This window comes from Plenodomus lingam, assembly GCF_022343315.1.
Source record: "Plenodomus lingam strain CAN1 chromosome Unknown contig_18, whole genome shotgun sequence".
Lineage (NCBI taxonomy): Eukaryota > Fungi > Ascomycota > Dothideomycetes > Pleosporales > Leptosphaeriaceae > Plenodomus > Plenodomus lingam.
The window spans coordinates 778,916-799,921 of record NW_027093935.1 but is presented as its reverse complement, the minus strand read 5'-3'; positions in this window follow the sequence as shown (position 1 = coordinate 799,921).

Genomic DNA, 21,006 nt, shown 5'->3' with positions numbered 1-21,006 from the left:
GATAATATTGTAAGGTTTAAGTAAAGTCTCTAAGAGTTGCTGTTCTCCTATCCTCTAATCCTTCATGCCTTTATACTATTTAATCCACCTAACCTTTTAGGCTAAGCCTTGTTTTTCTCCTATACATCCCTCACCACGGCACAGTAGGTGTTAAGATAGTTGCAGCATTACTAAGCGGCCCTAATTTAGGAAACTAGCCACCCCTAACTTTAGGCTAAGTTAGGGGTATAAGGAGGATACTATAATAGGGGAATTATTAATAGTAGAGGCTATTAAGTATCCCCTAGATATTAAGGCTAGGTTAAATAATCCTCCTTTCTTTATTCCCCTCCTTCTAGGTAGAGTAGAGAACGTGCAAGCAATAGTTAATTTAGGGTGCTAGTGTTTTAGTGCGGTTAAGGAAAAGTTAGTAAGATAGATTAGTAGGAACTTTATTAACATTCCCCCAGGACCCTTATAATATACCTAGGGAATTACTAAGGGTATAAGAATTTTATAGTTAGTAGTATTAGACTATAATTTAGATAGTTAGTAGTCTTTGTAACGACTTAGGTAGGTAGGGCATCCAAAAGGTATCCTATACGACTCAAAGGCATATGGGAGTGCGCGTCTGTACGGAAAAGGATAAGATTCCTACACCTATAGGTCTTGTACGAAAGGACAAGAAGAATATGCCTATCCTAACTATAGGCGAGCTGTTCTCTATATATATAAGTAAGTCAGGCCTTTATTAGGCCTAACTTAGTATAGAATAATAGGCAGGCAATTCTGCCTTATTATTATACTACCCCCTCCTATAGAGAAAGGATAGTCCCTATCCTTAGGATTAGGTTTAGATCCCTTATTAAAGAAGAGCTTTTTGCAAAATAAATCCACCTTTACCTCTGCCTTTACCTTTACTTCTTCTTCCTAGGGCACAGACCCCTATCCCTAGCCTGCATATAACTAGCCCTCTACCTACTAACTTTCTTATTCCTATATCCCTAATTTTTCAAATATTTAACCTAATCTATCCTAAAATCTAGTAAGTATTTAATCTATATAATTAAACAGTTGCTAATCTAAATTAGAACCTTTAGCTATGCTAGTACTAGTACTACTAGGAGTTCTCTCTATTGCTTATCGCGCTCTCTATATAAGAGTAGTTAGGGCTCTAGCTAGGGGCAGGTTTAACAATTTTGATTTTAAGTTAAAGAATTCTAAGAAGTGCTAGTACTATATCTCCTAGAATAAGTATTATAATCTAGTAAGTATCTAAGTCTAATAGGGTTCCTTTACTAATCCTAGTAGATTCCTTCTTTTGTTAGTTAAGAGTACTTAGCCCTTAGGGGTGCCCTAGAAGAGTACTATAGCCTAATAGGAAACCCTGCCAAAGGGGATAAGGATAAAGAGTCTGTGGTTACTTATTAGAAGGATATTCAACAGTTTAAGGCCGCTATTTAAGAAACCGCCTAAAACCTAGCTAAGTGCGTTACTATTACTAATACTTAGACTAAGGGTATAGAAGCTACTAAAATCCTTATAGCTACCTATTATACTACTATATCTAATTTACGTTAGCTTTAGAATAGTATCTATAAGATAGTCTTAGTAGTTAGGGGCTTAATAAGGGCTATTAATAAACTTAAGGAGGAATTAGCACTAAATTAGGAGGCAACCTTCTTAGTGTAGGCTAAGATAAAAGCATTCTATAAGAAGGAGTCTAAATTAGTCCTAGCTCCTACTACTGCTCCTGTACCTACTCTAATCCCTGCTGCACTAGTTATCTAGAAGCTAGCAAAGAAGGATAGTCTAGGCGCTATCTTAGCTAATACAGAGTCTAAACTAGGTTCTAATAGAGAGATAGATATAGAATAAAGAGGTTTCCTAGGGGTAGTATCCTAGGAACCTTAAAGGTTCTAAATAGGATATAATAATAAATAGTAACAAGAATAATAGTAATAGATAGCAGTTAATAGATAATGCGTAGCTAAATAGGATATGAATTAGTTCTAATATTAGGTATAATTATTATAAAGTAATATTAGATCCTCTTTGCCTTTTTCCTATGCTTGAATCTATTTTAGTAAGCTGTGTAGGGGACCTAGCTAATTTAGATACTATTAGTAAAATACCTATAATTTATAGGGAGCACCTATAAAGTTAGAGGCAGGATACTAAATAGGATTAGGATTGTGTCTAACCCACTTAACCTTATATTTTAGCTTAGATTAATATAATTTGCTAGCTAGGATTTCTTCTACCTCCTATTCCTCTACACCTTGTATAGGGGTACTAGGGGGTTTTAGAGCCTCTTATCTAGGCAATAGGTCTTAGGGATCTTTGTATAGTATATTAGGAGAGAAAACATTATAGATCTTAGAACTAGGTAGTAATTAGAGGCGATACGCGTTTCCTACTTATTCTAATACCTTAAAGGGACCTTCCTATTATTTAGATAGTTTTTAGCTAGGTTATAAAATAGCAAGATTAGTAGTAGATAGATAAATATAGTTACTAACCTTCTAGTCTACTAGATAATAATAGCAATTAGTAGTAGAGCGCATTTAGTCTTAAGCTCTTTCTATATTTTCTTTAGCAATCTTCTAGGCGTCGTGTATCCAAGTAGCAAGGGATAAGGCGTCCTTGTGGTTTAGTTTCTCTAGTAAGGTAGATAGGGTCTTTTCTAGTCTCTAATACTAACTTTGCTTTAGTAAGGAACTAAAGAGGAGCTAATATAGGGCTATGCTAATAGATAAATATAGGAGAGTACTTTAGGTATAGTCTATTATAGGTAGTAAGTTACTCTAGTTATCTTAGTAATAGGATATAAAAGGCCTTAGTCTCTAATTAATATACTTGTTTATAATCTTAGTTTATCTATTAGTTTATTTGTAGTAGGCAGTAGAGAGCTTAACTTTAGTGCCTATAATCTAACAGAATTTAGACTAGAAACTAGATATAAACTAAGGGCCTTAATTAGAAATAATAGTATCTAGAGTATATCTAAATTAGTACACCTACTAAATAAATAAGGTAGCTATACCTTAGGCGTCTATAGTTTTGTAGCAAGGGATAGTAATAGCTTGCTTTAATAGGCGATTAATAATAACTATAATCTAATTATAACCCTATTAATCCTAGGGAAAGTCCTTAAAATTAATGCACAGGTGCTGTATTAGTAGACTAGGGATAGGAAGGGGGTGTAATATGCCTAGGAGTTAGTGTTGTCTAAGATACCCTCTCCTACATAGGATATAATTCTAAATATAGCGTTTATAGGTAGTCTCTATACCCTTCTAGTAGTAATATTAGGCTAGAATCTAATAGGTTTTAGTAACTAATAGGTAGGTAGTAGACACTTAATTATAAGCCTTACAAATTAGTCTAGTATATAGGACTAATCTAGCAGGCACGTAAAGTTAATCCTAGTAGAGAAGGAGTCTGTTTTCTATCTAATAGTGCTTAGGTAACTCTAATCTTTCTATTAGGAATAAGGACCTATTTTCTTAGAGAAGAGTTTTAATAAGTTCTAGGGATCTAAGAGTTATAGGGTTCTAAACTACTATAATTAAAGCTAGGATTAGTAAGGAACGCTTAGCTAGGTAGTCTTGTGCTAAGTTAGAGTTAATTTAGGGGTGTAACCTATCTAGGGCAATTATTACTTGTAAATAATTATCCCTCTAAGTAGTCTTAAGGTTAACTATATCCTGTTCCCTTCTACTTAGGATATTAGCTTAGGCGTTATAAGATCTAGGAGTGTACTTAATTTAGAAGTTAAAGAGACTTATAATATCTAGCTATCTAGCTTACCTAGCACTAAGGACTTTAGTAGATATAAAGTACTCTAGTGCTCTATAGTCTATGTATACTCTAATAAGGTGCTAAGTACTTATTAGGTTAGCACGCTATTTCTTAAAGGCGCAGATTATAGTAAACAATTCTTTATTATAGATTTCCTAGTTAAGTTTAGAACTAGTAAGGGTCTAACTAAAGAAGGATATAGGGTACTATTTCCTATTAGGATGCTCTTATAAGAGGATAGCTGTAATAACTCTATTAGAGGCGTCTATCTCTAGTTTTAGAGGGTACTTAGGATAGAAGTGAGCTAAGCTTAGGATTGCTAGCAGGGCATTCCTAAGCTAGTTAAAGGCTTGTTAGCATTCTAAAGTCTATATAAATAGGGTAGCAGGACTCTAAAGAGTAGTTAAGGGCTTAGCTGTCTTAGAGAAGTTTTCTACAAATTGCTAGTAGAATCTAGTAAATCCTAGGAAGGACTTTACTCTAGTTATTATTGTAGGAGCAGACTAGTTTCTAAGTGCTTTAACTTTGTTAGGATCTACCTCTAAGCCTTTATTAGTAAGGATATATCTAAGGTAACAGGTATAGATTGTATAGAATTTGCTTTTCTTAATATTAGCCTATAATCTAGCAGAATAAAGACGCTTAAGGACTTTTTAAATATAGTCCTTGTAAGTAGCAAGGTTTTTAGAGTAGATAAGGATGTTATCTAGATAGGTAATACAGAAGTTATCTAAATAATCTATTAGTATATTATTTATATAGCGCTAATAGGTTGCAGGTCTGTTACACAGCCTAAATAGTAGGACTTTGCATTTGTAGGCACTATACCTAGTGCGGAAAGTAGTGTACTCCTCTAAGTTAGGGTCTATTTAGATCTTATTAAAGGCAGCACGAATATCTAGCTTAGTAAAGATTTTTGCTTTAGCTAGCTAGGATAATAGATTATCTATGCAGGGTATTAGGTACGCGTCCTTTTGCGTTAAGCTATTAAGCTTATAGTAATCCACACAGATCCTAAGGCCTCTATTTAGCTTCTTAACGCACAGGATAGGAGAGGCAAATAGGCTCTAACTAGTCTTAATAAAACCTTTCTATAGGTGCTCTTATATATATTCCTTAGTAGCCTAGAGTTCCTTAGTATTTTAATAATAGAGGGGACTCTAGTAGTTTAGAAGGGGTTCCTCTAGGACTATCTTATAGTTGTAAGGCTAGTAGATTAGAAGTTTATTAGCCTTAGCCTTGTTAAAGACGTCCTAATAGGAGTTATAGTTAGATAGGAGCTTCTAATCTAACAAGCTATAGTTAAGAGTGTCCTATTTAGATAGGGTTTAGATCCTTTACTTAATCTTATACAGGCTAGTAGTAAAGAATTTATTAGAAGATTTTTTTATATTAAAATAGAAAGTATTAGCAGAAATAGTAGTAATTTAGAATTTTGCGGGTAGGGTAATAGTTAGCGATTAGACTAGGGTAGGTAGCGTAATAGGTTTAGTAGCAGCCCTATAAGTAGCTAGAATTTTAAGTATACCACGTATCCTGTTAATTAAACTAGGACTATTTTAGTTCTAGTTCTCCTCTTAATCCTAAAGGGCGTCTCTTTGCAAGATATTGTGGGTAACTAGAGTAGACGGCACTTGCTAGTAGAGTCGTACTAGAATAGGAGGTGCGGGGTTGTAGGTTAGAGGATATTTCTCTAGCTAGATTAGTTAAGATTTATCTATATTAATTAGGATTTAGAACTATTTTAGCTAGTGTTATCTAATAATACAATCCTAAGAACCTAAGTCTACTATTATAAAGGGGCAGTTATAAACCTTTTAGCCACTAACTATTATATAAAGCTAAATATAGTAGGCAACTAGGGAGGTAATCTAATCCTAGAACCCTTTAATAGTAAGCTTGTATAGTAGCTTTTAGATAGGTACCCTAAGTATAGAAGAGATATTGTAAGCAATTTTTAAATTAAGAAATAAGTAACCTTAGGCCCTAGTATCTACTAAAGCGTTTAGGTAAACACTAGATTTATTAAGGTATAGGGTTATATATATAAGTAAATAGGAACTAATAAATAATTTAGTTAAGGAAAGGTTTAACAGGTTATATTAAGTTAGGCCTAGGAAGGAGGATCCTCCTAGGCGTTGTTGTTTCCTGTCTAATAGCTATCTAAATTAGTTAATTTAGCAGCTTCTTCTTCCTTAGAATTCTTAACAACCTATTCTACATCTATAGCCTAAATCCTAGGGGGTTTAGGGTAGTTACTAGAGAAGTGCCTAGGCTTTCTATAATTATAGCAATTTACTAGGGTTCCTGTTATAGTAGCGCTAGGAGTAGCTAGCGTAGCAGATAGGGGTTAATTATTTTAAGGGGTAGTGCCTTATTATTACAAGTAGGGTATATAAGGTTTAGCTGTTAAAGGTCTATTATAGGGTTTCTAATTAGCGTCTAAATAGGACTAGTTTCTAGAGTGTTAGAAGGGGGTTAGTCCTTTTCTAGATAATAGAGTAGTCTAGGTAGGAGTAGATAAGGTAGGGTATAGGCGGCGTTCTATATTAAAAGCAGTAAGATAATCTACTATAGTCTTAAAATTATTGTGCTAATTGTGTTAGAAAGCAAGGTTTAGCATCCTTAGGGAAGGTGTAATCTTTATCTAGAGGTAGTAATACTACTCTAATTAGGGTACTTCTCCTCTAATAGCAAGACTCTAGAACTATAACTTAAAAGCAGGGAACATCTCTATATTAGTTATATATAGGTAGTTAAATATAGTCTAACTCTTAGATATCTTATTTCTAGTAATAAAGTAAGTTTAAAGGAGGGTAATTATTTCCTTAGCCTTTTTAGAACTAAAGACTTAGGGAATTAGATAGGTAACGTGGCTCTAAGTATTCTCTTGCTAGTCCTAAGCAGTGTCCCTAGACTAACGCTATCTAAGCTCTAGAAGAGGGGTAGTAATTAGCGTCAATCTCTAGCCTATCCTAAATAGATGCTTGCTATTATCTAAAAGTAGGATTAGCACTATTACTAAGTATAGAGATATTTAGTATCTTTTTAGATTATCTCTTAGCTTTTATAGTATATACTATAGGGTTTAATATAGAAGCTAAAGACTAGCTAGGTTAAGTAGTACCCTATATCTCCTTATAGAGGGAGGTGTTGTACAACTAATTAGTAAGTTGCTTAACTTGTTCCTCTAACCTCTCCTTTTTAGATAGGGTTAACATATATTTATCTTTAAGGGAGGTGTTGCTTTAAGATTTCCTAGGAGCATAAGGTACCTTAAGAGATAGATAGGAAGCAGGTCCTTTAAGGAGGGCGTTGTTAATTAAGTCTTCCTTATCTAATTTCTTTCTATTAGTAAATAGGCTTTTAAAAGTAGCTAAACTAGATACCCTTCCTTTACCTTTGTCTAACATTTTGTAGTTAATAAGAATAACAAATCTTTTCTTTAGGGGGGGTTTAGTTATAGGAGGATATTAGCTTTACCTCTAATTCCTCTAGGCTTTTAGTAGTCTCTAGGTCTCTACCTTAACGCAATCTAACGCGATTTTTCTAAAGGTAATCTAGCACTACCTATAGGTCTAGAAGTCTAAGCCTATAGGCTTTGGTTATTAGAAGTTCTAATAGCTATTCTAACTATAGAGTTGCAGGGTTAGGTAGCTACTAGATCTAAATTAGTAGCTTAAAATAATAACAAGTGCGATATTCTTAAATGCTGTTACTAGCTAGGATAATATTCTTCTTATAATATAACAACTTAGGTAGGTAGGGCATCTAAAAGGTATCCTATATAACTTAAAGGCATATAGGAGTGCGCGTCTATATAGAAAAGGATAAGATTCCTACACCTATAGGTCTTGTACGAAAGGACAAGAAGAACATGCCTATCCTAACTATAGGCGAGCTGTTCTCTATATACATAAGTAAGTCGGGCCTTTATTAGGCCTAACTTGGCATAGAACAATAGGCAGGCAATTCTGCCTTATTGTTACAGTCTTAGCTTTTAGCTTATATAGTACCTAGTCTCTCCTATTAACTAATACTAGGCAGACTATAGCTGTGCAGAGAGGGTGTTGTTATAGACATTCTACAAGGCAAATTAATAATTAGGAAGGCAGGAAATATAGTAGTATAAGAGAGCGGGAGACGCCTATATCCTACCTGTATCTCTACTATCTTAGGTTTAGTTATAGCGGGGTTACTAAATTAAGGATCCTAGTAGGAAGATATATAGGTATAAATTTTTGCAATAAATATACTAGATATTTTATAGGTAATATATAACTTACGCCTAATAAAATATCTAGAAAGTATTAATAAGGGAGGTCCTAATAATATACACACTATCTATATTGCTAGTAACACAGTTCCCTATAAGCCTAAGTATAAAACTAGAAAGATAAAGTTACTACTAGAACTATAAGAGTTTAGGGACCTGTTTAACAAAGAGTTAGCAAGTGGTTTGCTACCCTATTAAGGTAGTATAGATTACTATGTTTAGTTAATAACTCTCCTAGATAGAACCTAGCCTAACCCCCTATAGGGTCCCCTGTACCCTATATCTTATAATTAATTACTAGAACTAAGAACATAACTTACTAGATTAATAGACAAGGGCTAGATCTAAGCAAGCTCTTCTGTAGCTAGAGCTCTAGTGTTGCTAGTAAAGAAGCTATTAGGCAGTTAGCGCCTTTATATAGATTACTAGATGCTTAATAGCATAATAATATTAGACTAATACCTACTACTACTTATTAAGGAAACTTTGCGCATACTATCTAGCGTAAATTAGTTTATAAAAGTGGATATTTACGCTGCCTTTTATAAAGTTAGAATAGTAGAAGGTTATAAGTCCTTAATAGCTTTCTATACCTAGTTTAGGTTATATAAATAGTTAGTATATCTATTTAGTCTTAGTAGTGCGCTATTTACTTTCTAATAATATATTAATACTACGCTTGTAGAGTTACTTAGATTATATATAATAGCCTACCTTAATAATATCCTAATTTATTTAAGAGAAGACTAGTTTAACTATATAGAAAAAGTAAAGCGTGTACTTACGCTATTAAAAGAAGTAGGACTACACCTAGACTTAGAGAAGTGTGTGTTTAGTATTAAGGAGGTACACTACCTAGGCTATATTATTAAGGCGGGCAAATTACTTAGACCTAACCCTAAAAAGCTTAGGGCAGTATAGGAATAGGAACCCCTTAGGAATATAAGAGAGGTAAGAAGTTTTCTAGGTTTTGCTAACTTCTACTATAATTTTATTGTAAAGTTTTCTAAAGTGGCAGCGCCTTTAAACTAACTAACTAGGAAGGACACCCTATTCTAATAGGGAGAGGAAGAATAGAGTGCATTTAATGCGCTAAAAAAGGCGTTTATATTAGGACTAGTATTAATATAATAGGACCTAGCTAAAGAAATATTATTAGAAGTAGACTATTTAGGATATACTCTTAGGGGTTGCTTATTGTAAAAAGTTAGGGGCGTCTAGCGCCTAGTTACTTACTACTCTATAGTACTAACACTAGAGAGATAAAACTACACTATATATAATAAGAAATTACTTACTATTATTAAGTATCTTAAAAGTTAGTTAGTAGAGTTATAGAGCGTTTATAAGCTATTTATAATATTTATAGACTATAAAAACTTAGAGTACTTTACTAGCCTTTAAAGCTTAAGCAAGTAATAGTACTACTAGGTAGAGGAACTTTTAAAATATTAGTATATCCTATAGTATAGGCCTAGCTATCTTATAGGATAACCTAATACCTTAAGTAGATAACTACAAGATTTAAACTCCTCTAAAGTAACACTATAGTTAGTAATACACCCTAAATTAATTTAGGTTACAGTGTTAGAAGTAGAGGAGGTGTCTAAGTTACTAAAGGGCGCTAGCCTCTTTACTAACCTACACATGTAGATACTATAGGACAAAGTAGTACTAGAAGATAAGATATACTAAGTACGTCTTAATGCAGTTTAGAAAGGCGCTAGGTCTTTCCTAGTTTTAGCTAACACAAAGCAATAGATTAGGGACTATGTAATTAGCGCACACAGCACTTTGCTCTAGAGGGGTGTTACTTAGTTACTAATATAGGAACCCCTTATAACTACTATTATATAGCAAGTATATAAATTAGGTTTAGTAGGATATCTAGGAAAGAATATAATATTTTAAATACTACGCCGCAACTATTATTAGGATAGAATATTAGGAGACATTATATAGTATATTTAAAACTACTATTATTATAGTGCTTATATCTCCTAGAAGCGCTAATAGTGTCTATTATAACCTATACTAGTCGCGTTATAATACTTGTCCTAAATATCTATAAATTTTATAGTTAACCTACCTACAAAAGATAATAGCAAACCCTAGTCCCTATTAGTTATTACTAATAGATTATCTAAATATATTTAGCTTAAAGCAATAGTCTCTAAAGTAGCTAATTATTGTGCAAGGATCTTCTAGGATAACTAGTAGCAGTTCTAGGGCTTCCTATCCTCTATTATTACTAACTAAGGTTTAGACTAGTTAGGATCCTTCTAGATAATATTATACTAGATAATAAAGATAAACTAGTTACTGTCTACTATATATTACCCTTAGACAGACAGCGGGACAGAGCAGGCAAACTAAGAAGTGCAGGTAGTGCTGCGTATAATAGTATGCTTTAAGCAGACTAACTAGCCTAACTACCTACTAGCCTACTAACTTACACTTAATAATAGGGACTCTAGCATAACTAGTATTAGCCTAAATCTACTTTTAAATAGGTATACTATAGACACGCTACAAAAGTTAATATTACTACTAGTAAAGCCTAAGAATCCTTATAGGGAGGCTGTAGCGTTCTTATTACACCTATAGAGGGGTGTAGAGCTAGCGCAAGCTACTATCGCGTTCTAATAGTAATAATAATAGGAAGTAATAAACTAGTCTTAACGCCTAGCTAAAAAGTTCCTAAAAGGTAATATAGTTTAGTTTATAATACGCAATATAAAGATAAACTAACTAAGTAAAAAGTTTAACTAGCTATAGGTTAAGTATAAAGTAATAGAAGTTCCTACTCTACTTATAGTAGTATTAGACTTACTAGGGAACTTGTATAAGACTGTGTATATAGATCTACTAAAGAGAGCTACTAATAACCTGCTACTAAGCTAGAAGCTTTAGGACTTATAACTAGGCCTAATAGTTACTCTAGAAAATAAAGACGCAACACTAGATAAATAGGAAGTAGAAGAGATCCTTTATATAAAGAATATAAGAGGAAAAGGGAAGTGTTAAGTCCTAGTAAAATAGAAGGGGTATGTTAATCTAATATAGCACCTACTAGAGGTAGTATAGGATACTAAGGCTCTAGATAGGTTTAAGGAAAAGTATAGGGATATTGCGTATAATAATAGCCTAATACGTATAAAAGCTAGGAAGCAAGGGTAGACGAAAACTAGAATAATAACTTAGACCTTTATTATAATTAAGAAGTAGAAAGGTATTAGAGATATCTTTTATTTATTCTTATAACACTCTAAGTAAGTACCCTACTACTAAAGTGTTGCAGGAGGGATATTAACCGGATCACGGAGCATCTTAATCCAATCAATCCTGATCAATACCCCTGTATAACCTACTATCTAATCAACTGCCAGCTTACTGCCAAGTGCCTAACAAAAAGCAGGAGCTCTAGTAAGGAAGGTTTACCAATTATTCACCTTCTAGTAAGGGTAGCTAAAGCTCTATATATATAAGTCCAATCGTAGTAGATACAATCTAATAATCTATCTCCTAAATTATTCCTAACCTTAGTAATCTAAATTTCCACAGTTATAAGCCTAGTTTGCGCTTTACCTTATTAAAGATTGTCCTATCCATTTAAGCGTATTATTTAACTTAGACACTAAGCTAGCAAAAGCTTTACTCTTTTATTATACTATTTCTTAAGCAAAAGCTTACTTATTACTCTTCTACTATAAGTGACTAAATCCTAAAGGGGGATATCCTACTTACTAGATTAACCAACTAGCCTACCTAGTATATTTAATTCAGATACTATGCCCTAACAAAAGGGATCTAGGCAGAGGTAGACCCTAAGGCTCTAGATGCTAAAAACCACTTTAAGAATAAACCTATTAAGCCTAACATGCTAATAGATATCGCGCTATCTAATATAATAAGCAAGCAGTATAAACTTAAAATAGCTTAGTACTAAGCCTGCTTATTAGATTAGGTATTAAAGTTATTAGTAATCTAGAACATTTTTATATAGGTTAACAATATAGTAGATTAAGGGATCCTTACCCTAGCCTATATAGAGCTTATTAATTAAGGAAGAGTAACCCTTTAAGCACTTATCTAAGTGCTCCGCAATAACCTAGCACTAACTAACTTAAGCGCTGCAACACTAGCAAGATCGCAGTATAAAGCTTATCTTGCTAAGGCAAAAATAAGTAGCTAAGACGCTAATTACTAGCAGAAGGAGTAGACAATCCTATATACGCGAGCTAAGGTATATAACGTTCCTAATATTAAAGGATAGCTTGTAGTATAGGATTATCTTAAAGCTCTATCTACTAGGATCTTACTAGATTAGGGTTAAACTATGTTTTAAAGGATTATTAAAAAGTTAGTAATAGGAGAGCTAACTTATAACCTCCTATAGGTTGCTAAGATCTATTTATTACTTCTCTAAGAAAATAATATAAGATTAAGCTCTAAAGGTCCTAGAGTATTTGCAATAATAGGAGCTCCACCTTCTAATTAACTAAAGAAGGAGTCTTTATACCTATATAGTAGATCTTACCTATAGAAACCTCCTAAATATAAAAATATTATTAAAGCTTAGACTAATACAGGTAACAAGCTTACTACTACTTAACAATTAGAGATTAAGAAAAAGATTAATAGGAATCAAAAATTTAAAGAGTTAAGAAAAGCTCTAATTAAGTCCTATCCTATTAATCAAGATTATAGTAGTAAGGCAAGCGCGATTACCTATCTAGGTAGTATCTAGGCGGCACTAATTAACCCTATATTAATAGCAGAGAAAACAAACAGGATCTATTTAACTATAGACTTTAAAGCTTACGCTCTATTAAAGAGCACTATCTTTAACAACAGGGGTGCAGTGCACCTAGTTAATAATATAAGCTACCTAGAAGAAAGCTTATTTAGATTAGTTAAATATAAGATAGTTAAAGCAGGAACTTAAGCTTTTCTAATCTTAGGCAGAGGGACTAGAGTAATCCCTAATACTCTTAATAGACCAAGAGGTCTAAAAACAGAAGATTTAGTGCTTACTAATATAGTGTTAGTAGAAGGTTTTTATGTAAATATTATATTAGAAGCTTAATTGCTTAAAGCAGGAGTTTAGTTCCTTAGGCTAGATACCACCTTATAGTTTAGATTATTAGGAAAGAGCGTTGTATTAGCCAAGTTACTACGCAAGTTTAACTTAACTTTCCTAGAATATAAGCCCTCTACCCCTTATTAAATAATCTAAAGTATAGTGCCTAAATAACCCTAATAATCCTAGATAACTTACCCAAGACACGATAGTAAGGAGCTTTAGCACTAATAATTAGGCTATTTAGGACCTAAGGCGCTTAAAGCTCTAGTTAAGTTAGTAATAAACGTTAGGATTAAAGGAACTCCTAGGAGCAAATACGAGCACTGCGCTATTACACATGCCTAATAGGTTATATTAAGATAACTAAGGGAAAGATTACCACGTCTATGCTACTAGGTATTATAAGATCTATTTAACATGCTAATAGGTATAGCTTATAAGCAATAGATCTTAGTATTAAAGTGCGACTACTTAGGAAAGCTTTATACCTATCTACTGCAAGCTAAAAACCTTAATAAGATTATGCGGGTGTTTAAAAATTTTAAGAGCTTAATACTTAACTAATATAAGCTTAGCATAGTTAAGATTATGCAAGACAACAACGTTGCAACGCTCCCTTAGCGTGGCAAATCTTGCTTTTAGATCTAGGTAGCTAATAATAGTATTAAAATTAAGATCTTACCTATATATACCTATAAACCTAATAGAGGAGTAGAAAGAGTAGGGTAGGAGATTATAACAAAATTAATTAAAATAAGGATTAGTGCTAACCTACTAACAAAGCTCTGGCCTAAAATTATTAAAGCAGCGACTTAGCTCTATAATATAAGCCTTTCCTATACTTATAATATAATATTACCTAACAAAGTGCTAGATTGTTAGTTTACTAGATACTTTAGGTGGTGGCAACTAGAGCAGATAAGGGAGGCAACTACTAATCTCTGCCCTAATTAGAGCGGAATATACGCCTATAGCTGTTAAGCTTACCCCCTTAATAGAGATTAAGTAGCTAGGCGTTACAAGAGGGTTTTTAAGGTGAACCCTTAGGGTTATATTAGATATCTAGTAGGATACAGAGCATCTAACATATATAGGATATAGATCCCCTTGCTTAATTAGATTATTATAACACGGAACGTTACCTTTAATAAGGATCTTTTCTATAAAGAGAAAGATCTAGAGTAGCTTTAATAGTTAGAGGCTTAAAAGATAGTTAATATTATTAGCGAAGATAAGATCTGTAATACAGGAGAAGCATATAAAGAGCTTAATATCTTTAATTAGCTTTATATTATAGCAGAGTAATATAAGGAGTCTAGTAAGCAAGGAGGACTAAACCTAGCGCAGGAGCTAGGGGGTAGGGTAGAGCTAGAGGAGGTAGATAATTAGGCTAGCTAGCCTAGTAATTCACAACCCCCTAAGCAGACACCTCCAGCGTAGGTACTAAGCATAGCTAGCTTAGCACAAAGGATCTATATAAAGTCCCCTAAGCTAATAGGGCTCTAAACTCCTAAACTAACACTAGAACTAAACTTTAGTATAGGAGACAAAGGATCTATATAGGTTATAGATTAGGGTCTTACTACCTAAGATAGTAGTAATCTAACTTACTTTAATACCACAATAGGTAGCTCCTAGGAAAGACCTAGAGGGGAGAGTGCTATTAGTAGGTCACTCTATAAGAGCACGGAGATAGGTAAGGGCACCCTATCTAGCTCTTATAGGGGTGGTAAGCAGAGCTCCTACCTACCTGCTTTAGGACTAGATTCTGTATCTCCTGCAGATCCCTCACAAGCGGCACCTAGAGCTCCTAGAAGAAGTAGAAAACTGCAAGTTAAAGGACTGCTACTAACGCGTGTTAGTAAGCAAGCTTAGGCACAGGACCCTAATAAACTACTAGGAGGCTCTATAAGTGCAGGGATATATATAGTAATAGATCTATTAGATATAGATCTAATTAGAAATCCCTTATATAATCTTTTAGTATATCCTAAACTAAACGCTATAATCTACACTATAATTACAGTAGCAATAGGGAGCAAATCCCCTAAAAACCCTAAAAGAAATACGCACTAGGACGCTCTACAAAAAGAGCTAAAATAATAGAAGGATCTCTATAACCACTAAATAGGATAGTAATTTAGAGACGTAGCATATAAAGAAATTAATACTCTGCTAAAAGCTAGTACCTAGGAGGAGATTAATAGGCTAACTAAAGGAGAGTGTCTACTCCTACTTAAATAGGTGTTTACATACAAGCTTAATTAGGATAGTTACCTAATTAAGTGCAAAGCAAGGATAGTAGTAAGAGGAGATCTATAGCTTACTAACTTAATTCATTTAACCTACGCAGCTACCCTAGCAGCTTGAACCTTTAGGACTATAATAGATATTAGAGCCAAGTTTAACCTTAAGATATATTAATATAACGTTGTTAGAGCTTTCCTTAACGCCTTAAGGGATTAACACCCTATAGTTATCTACAAGCTACCTAAAGGATATTAAATACCTAGGAAGTGCGTTAAGCTTAAACAAGCTCTATATAGACTAAAAGACTTACTATTATTATAGTATAATAAGCTCTTAACTACACTCTAAGAAAATAAGCTTATTGCTTCTAAAGAGGAGCTATACCTATTCTTTAACAGAGATTGTAGTATCTTGTTAATATTCTATGTGGACGATATCCTATCGCTCTATTACTAAAACTACGCAAGCTAAGCTCACAAAGTTATCCAAGCTCTAAAGCAAAGATATACTATAGAAGAAAAAGGACCTGTAAGCTAGTTTCTAGGGGTAAGAGTAATCTAGGATAGAAAGAGACAGACAATAACGCTTGTTTATAATAAATACATTAACAAGATTGCAAAGAAATTTAATCTAGTAGAGATAGGAAAATTCCCTGCTACACTACTATTAAGTAAAGATATTAAAAAGAGCATAGGAGAAGCTACCAAAAAGGAGATTAAGGACTATTAGGAGCGCGTTAGATTAATCCTTTACACCTTAATTATAGTGCGCCCTAATATTGCCTATACAGCCTCCTAGCTCTCCTAATACCTTACTAACCTATCTAAACAATACTTTAATATAGTTAATTAAGTAATTATCTATCTATACTAAACTTAATACTAATTAATCTAATATAGGAATAGGGATCCTAATAAGCTTATAATATTCAGTAATATTAAACTGTTAGGGAGAGTAACCTATTTAAACGAGGAGAAGTGGGAGGGGCAAGGTTTAATAGTAGTAGTGCTATGGTGGAGGATATAGTTCAATGCGGGAACATAAGTGAAAAGATAATATTGTAAGGTTAAAGTAAAGTCCCTAAGAGTTGCTATTCTCCTATCCTCTGATCCTTTATGCCTTTATACTATTTAATCTGCCTAACCTTTTAGGCTAAGCCTTGTTTTTCTCCTATACATCCCTTACTATAGCATAAACCTCCCCCTCCTTTAAGCTTGGCCCTATTAAGCTTAGACCTTACTCTCCTCCTCCTAGTCTGCGACCCTAGTTCCTAGCTTGTTAAGCTTTAGGTGAGGGAGTAGAAGTATCTAGGGTCTCTAATCTTGAACCTAAACTTAACAAGATAGTTCTCCTCTACGCCCTAGCTAGACTTCCTAGATAGCCTAGCCCTAGGCGCCTAGATCCCTCTACCTTCTATTCCTCCTTAATAGCTCCTAGATGCTTTTTAACAGCATCTAGAGTCTCTAATTACTTAATCTATCTATTATACCTTTACTACTCTCCTGCCTTAGTAGGCTATACTCCCTTTGTGCTAAAGTAGGATTAGTCTAGTACCCTAGCGTCCTTATCCTTACTAAATGCAAGCTTCTTATTCTTAATGCAGATAGCCTAATTCTTCTTTAACTCTTTTACTATCTTAACCTAACTCTTCCTAATCTATACTCCTATCTTTTCTCTATTTAAATCTCCTATTAGGTACTTCTAGATCTCTGCCTTTACTAAAGGGTTATCCTATTAAACCTAACATATAATTACCTTTAAGATCTAGGTTAGGTAGGTAGCCTAGATATCCCTAGGAAACTACTATTAGACTCTACTATATTTAACTAGGTGCCCTAATAGAGTCTTTAGGGCTATACTTATCTATAGGTAGGCTAGTGCGATCTCTATATATATCCCTATCTCTAGCACCTCTATTATTATTATATTATCCTACACTTTTATATACTATAGTAGAACTATACGCTGTATTTAAGTAGTAGGTCTAGTAGATCTATGTAGTATTACTAGGCTTATAATCCTTGCCTATCCTTTTTAGCAGATCTCCTTCTCCTATTTTACTATAGGGCACTTCTCCCTTAGCTCTTTAGGCTAGTGCACCCTATCTTCCTATACTTAGATATAGGCCCTCTTATTCCTCCTTAATCCTCTATCTATCTAATTTACCTAATTCTTCTATACTTCTTTAAACCTAATTAGAAGCTTAGTGTAGTTATCTTAGTCCTTATTATTAAAAGAAACTAAGCCTTAGATTATCTTAATCCCTTGTCCTAACTACGCTGCCTTAGAAAGGTTCACGTCTACGTGACAAAAGAAGGTCTAGTCTCCTGCCTAGGCGTACTTAGTGTAGTATAGGTATAAGATTAGGTTTATAGTTTCCTAGATTATAGCGTATTAGAGCTAGTATCCTATATCCCCTTGTACTAGCTATTAAATAATAGAGTAGTATATAGTCCTACACTACCCTAAATTAGCTACCTGCTTTATCTCCCTTAAGTGCTATTTGTATATCTTAAAGCACTTATCTACTATCCTTACTAGTTCTAGGTCTTTGTAGATCTATATAAAGGTGTCTAGGGTTATGCTTCCTTTCTATAAGAAGCCTTAGTAACTCTACTTAAATCTTATCACCTGTTATAGTTAAGCCTAGTTAATTATTAGTGCTATCTTCTTTAGCTAGTAGTAATAAGCTTATAGATCCTTAGAGGTGTAATCTTAGTTAAATAGCTTAGTAAAAGCTACTGCAGTAACTAGGTTAGCTTACAAATTTCCCTATTCTCTAGGCTTATAGTATAGCACGTTTAGCTATCTATTACTTACCTCTACGTTTAGAGTCTAAGTATAGAGCCCTATCTTGCTAGTAATAAACTTTAAGTAGCTAAAGCATACCTAATTTAAATCCTACACTATCCTCCCTATAGTGTCCTAGATAGTGCTATAATTAGTAACTTTGTAGTACTATACTTTAACTAGCTTCCTTTGCTTAGTGTTGTTAAGTGCGCTACTCCTAATCCTAGTAGTAATTAATTATAGTGTAGAGCGTTAGTTTTTGTACTAATAGGGCGCTTTATTCTTAACTATAGTATGCTTATCTTTAGTAATATCCTCTTCTTCTAGTATTATTATCTTAGTGTCTAGAGTCTTGTTAAGTTTCTTAAGTAGTCTAGGTAAAGAGTTGCGCAATTTATTTATTACCTCTATATTAGTATCCTATAGTTATAGGCCTGCTACTATGTATTAGCTAATAATACTAAACTCCTAGTAAACGTTCTCTCCTATCCTTTTTAGGAGCTAGGCAGCGTGTCTTCCTTATGCTCTTATTATCCTTTATATAGGCGATTCTACTAGAGATTCTTCCTCTAAGATATAGGTAGCTAATTTAATTTCTCCTAGGGCAGTATCTAGTATATCCTCTGTCCTCTTCTTATAACTCTATAACTCCCTTGCTATACTTCCTAACCTTAATAGTCCTCTATTCTAGACTACACTCCTATCTAGTAGTATAGTCTAGGCGCGTCTAGCGTAGGATATAGTCCTAGGTAGCTAGTTATAACCTAGATTCTTAATCTCTTATATTACCCTCTCCTCCTCTACTTTCTTTTTAGCTACTTCTCTGCTTCCTTGCAGAGAGCTAGCTAGAACATCTTTAATTTCTTTTAGCACTAGTATCCTATAGTTTATTAATAGCCTTATGCCCTCTTTCTATATCTATTTGCTAGGGGGGATTATACTAAGTAGCACCCCTACCTAGTTCTCTAACTTCCTATACTATTATAGCACTAGGCGCTAAATCCTAGCGTAAGCACTATCCTCCTCTCTATAGCGCATGTTAAAGTTGCGTAGGTTACTTATGCCTTTAAGCATTAGTCTAGGTAGGGTATATAGGCCTATTATATAGTAATAAATAATTGCCCTAATATATTGCAAGAAATAGTCCTCTAGTTCCTCCTTAGCCTTTAAGATAGCATCTACCTTTCCTATTAGCTTAGTAATTATAACCTAGACCCTATGCTAGTTAGTAATATTAACAAAATTATCTTTTAACTAGTTTTAACCCTATATTCTATAGTATACCTCTAAGTTTAGGAAGCTAGCAAGCTAGTCTAGACCCACGCGATATAGGAGGTACCTTACGTCTATACATCCTTAGTGTGTCTAACCTACTTATAGGGTAAACTAGCTTAGGTATTTCTAACTAAATTTAGTGTAATTAGCGCAGATATACTATATTACTAAGCGTATTTTATTAAGCCGCTTCTTATATATATTACGCGCTTCCTTTATAAATAGGTACTATAGCCTAAAATTAGCTATACTACTATATAACTGCATAAGTGCTAGGCTAGACTCTATAAAGCTCCCTACTACTATTATTAATCCTAAAGTTTTATTAAAGTGCTCCCCTAGTGCTCCTATAAAGTTATCTATAATATTCCTCTGTTACGTAATAGTGCTTACACGTATCTTGTTAATCTAGCTACCTATAGTTACACCTCCTTTCTATAGAAGAGGGATACCTTTGTAAAGTGCCTAGGTCTGCGCGTTAAACTCTTTAGGCTAAACTAAGTCTAACCTTTTAATAGCTAAAAGACTCCTCTATTGTAATATATACTAATAGTCTAGTGCAAAACTTCTAGGTGTTATAGGCTATAGCTGTAACCCTCTAGGTTATAGGCTTAACCTTAGGGGCTATAGGGAACCTATTAATATTAGGGATCCTAGTAAACTTAGCTTAACTACTAGCTATTTTCCTTTCTAGACTTCTAATAACTGTTTAGGGCTTATTATTTTATTTAGGATCTTCTAGTAGTAGCTTTATTAGATACTTGTAGCTTTATTAGATATCTAAAGTTTTTAGTGTAGCTTATTATAGTAGTAGTAGCGTAGGTAGAATATATGTGGGAACACGCGTGCCTTCCTATTATGCTTGCGCCTTCCTATTGTTCTCCTACCTTTACTTTGTTCTACCTTTACTTGTTTATTGTCCTTCTACCTTTACTTATTTATTGTCCTTCTACCTTTACTTGTTTATTATCCTTCTACCTTTACTTTCTTATTATCCTTATTGTGATTGCTTATCTGCGCGCGGGTAGGTAGTTAGTATAGCTAATTAGAGCGTTGTATATCTAAAGGGTTAAATTAGCGCACCCTTTGGATACCTATTTAGGACTAGCGCGCTTCCTGCCTTCCCCCCTACTAATCTTGCGCCTATCCCCTAGCGCATCTTTTCCTAAGTTTTAATTACTAAAGTATTAATACTATTAACTCTTAATTATTAATTATCCTCCTCTTAATTACTTTTACTAGAATCTAAGATATTAAAATATTAGTATTCTACTTGTTCTTTATCCAAGAGCGTCCTAGGTCTAATCTTAAGAGTAGGACCGCCTATATCTAGTTACAGGATTTCCTAGTCCTAATTCTCTAATTTAACTTCCTTATTTTCTTCTCTTCCCTCTATACCTAACTTATTAAACTACGCAGGCAGCGCTTAGAAGATATGCCTATTTTCTTATAGTGCCCTATCCTACAACTTTATAAGTCCTTAGTCTTCCTAGTTTACCTTATCCTAGCTTCTCTAGTAGAAGATCTTTATCCTCTAGCCTAGCGT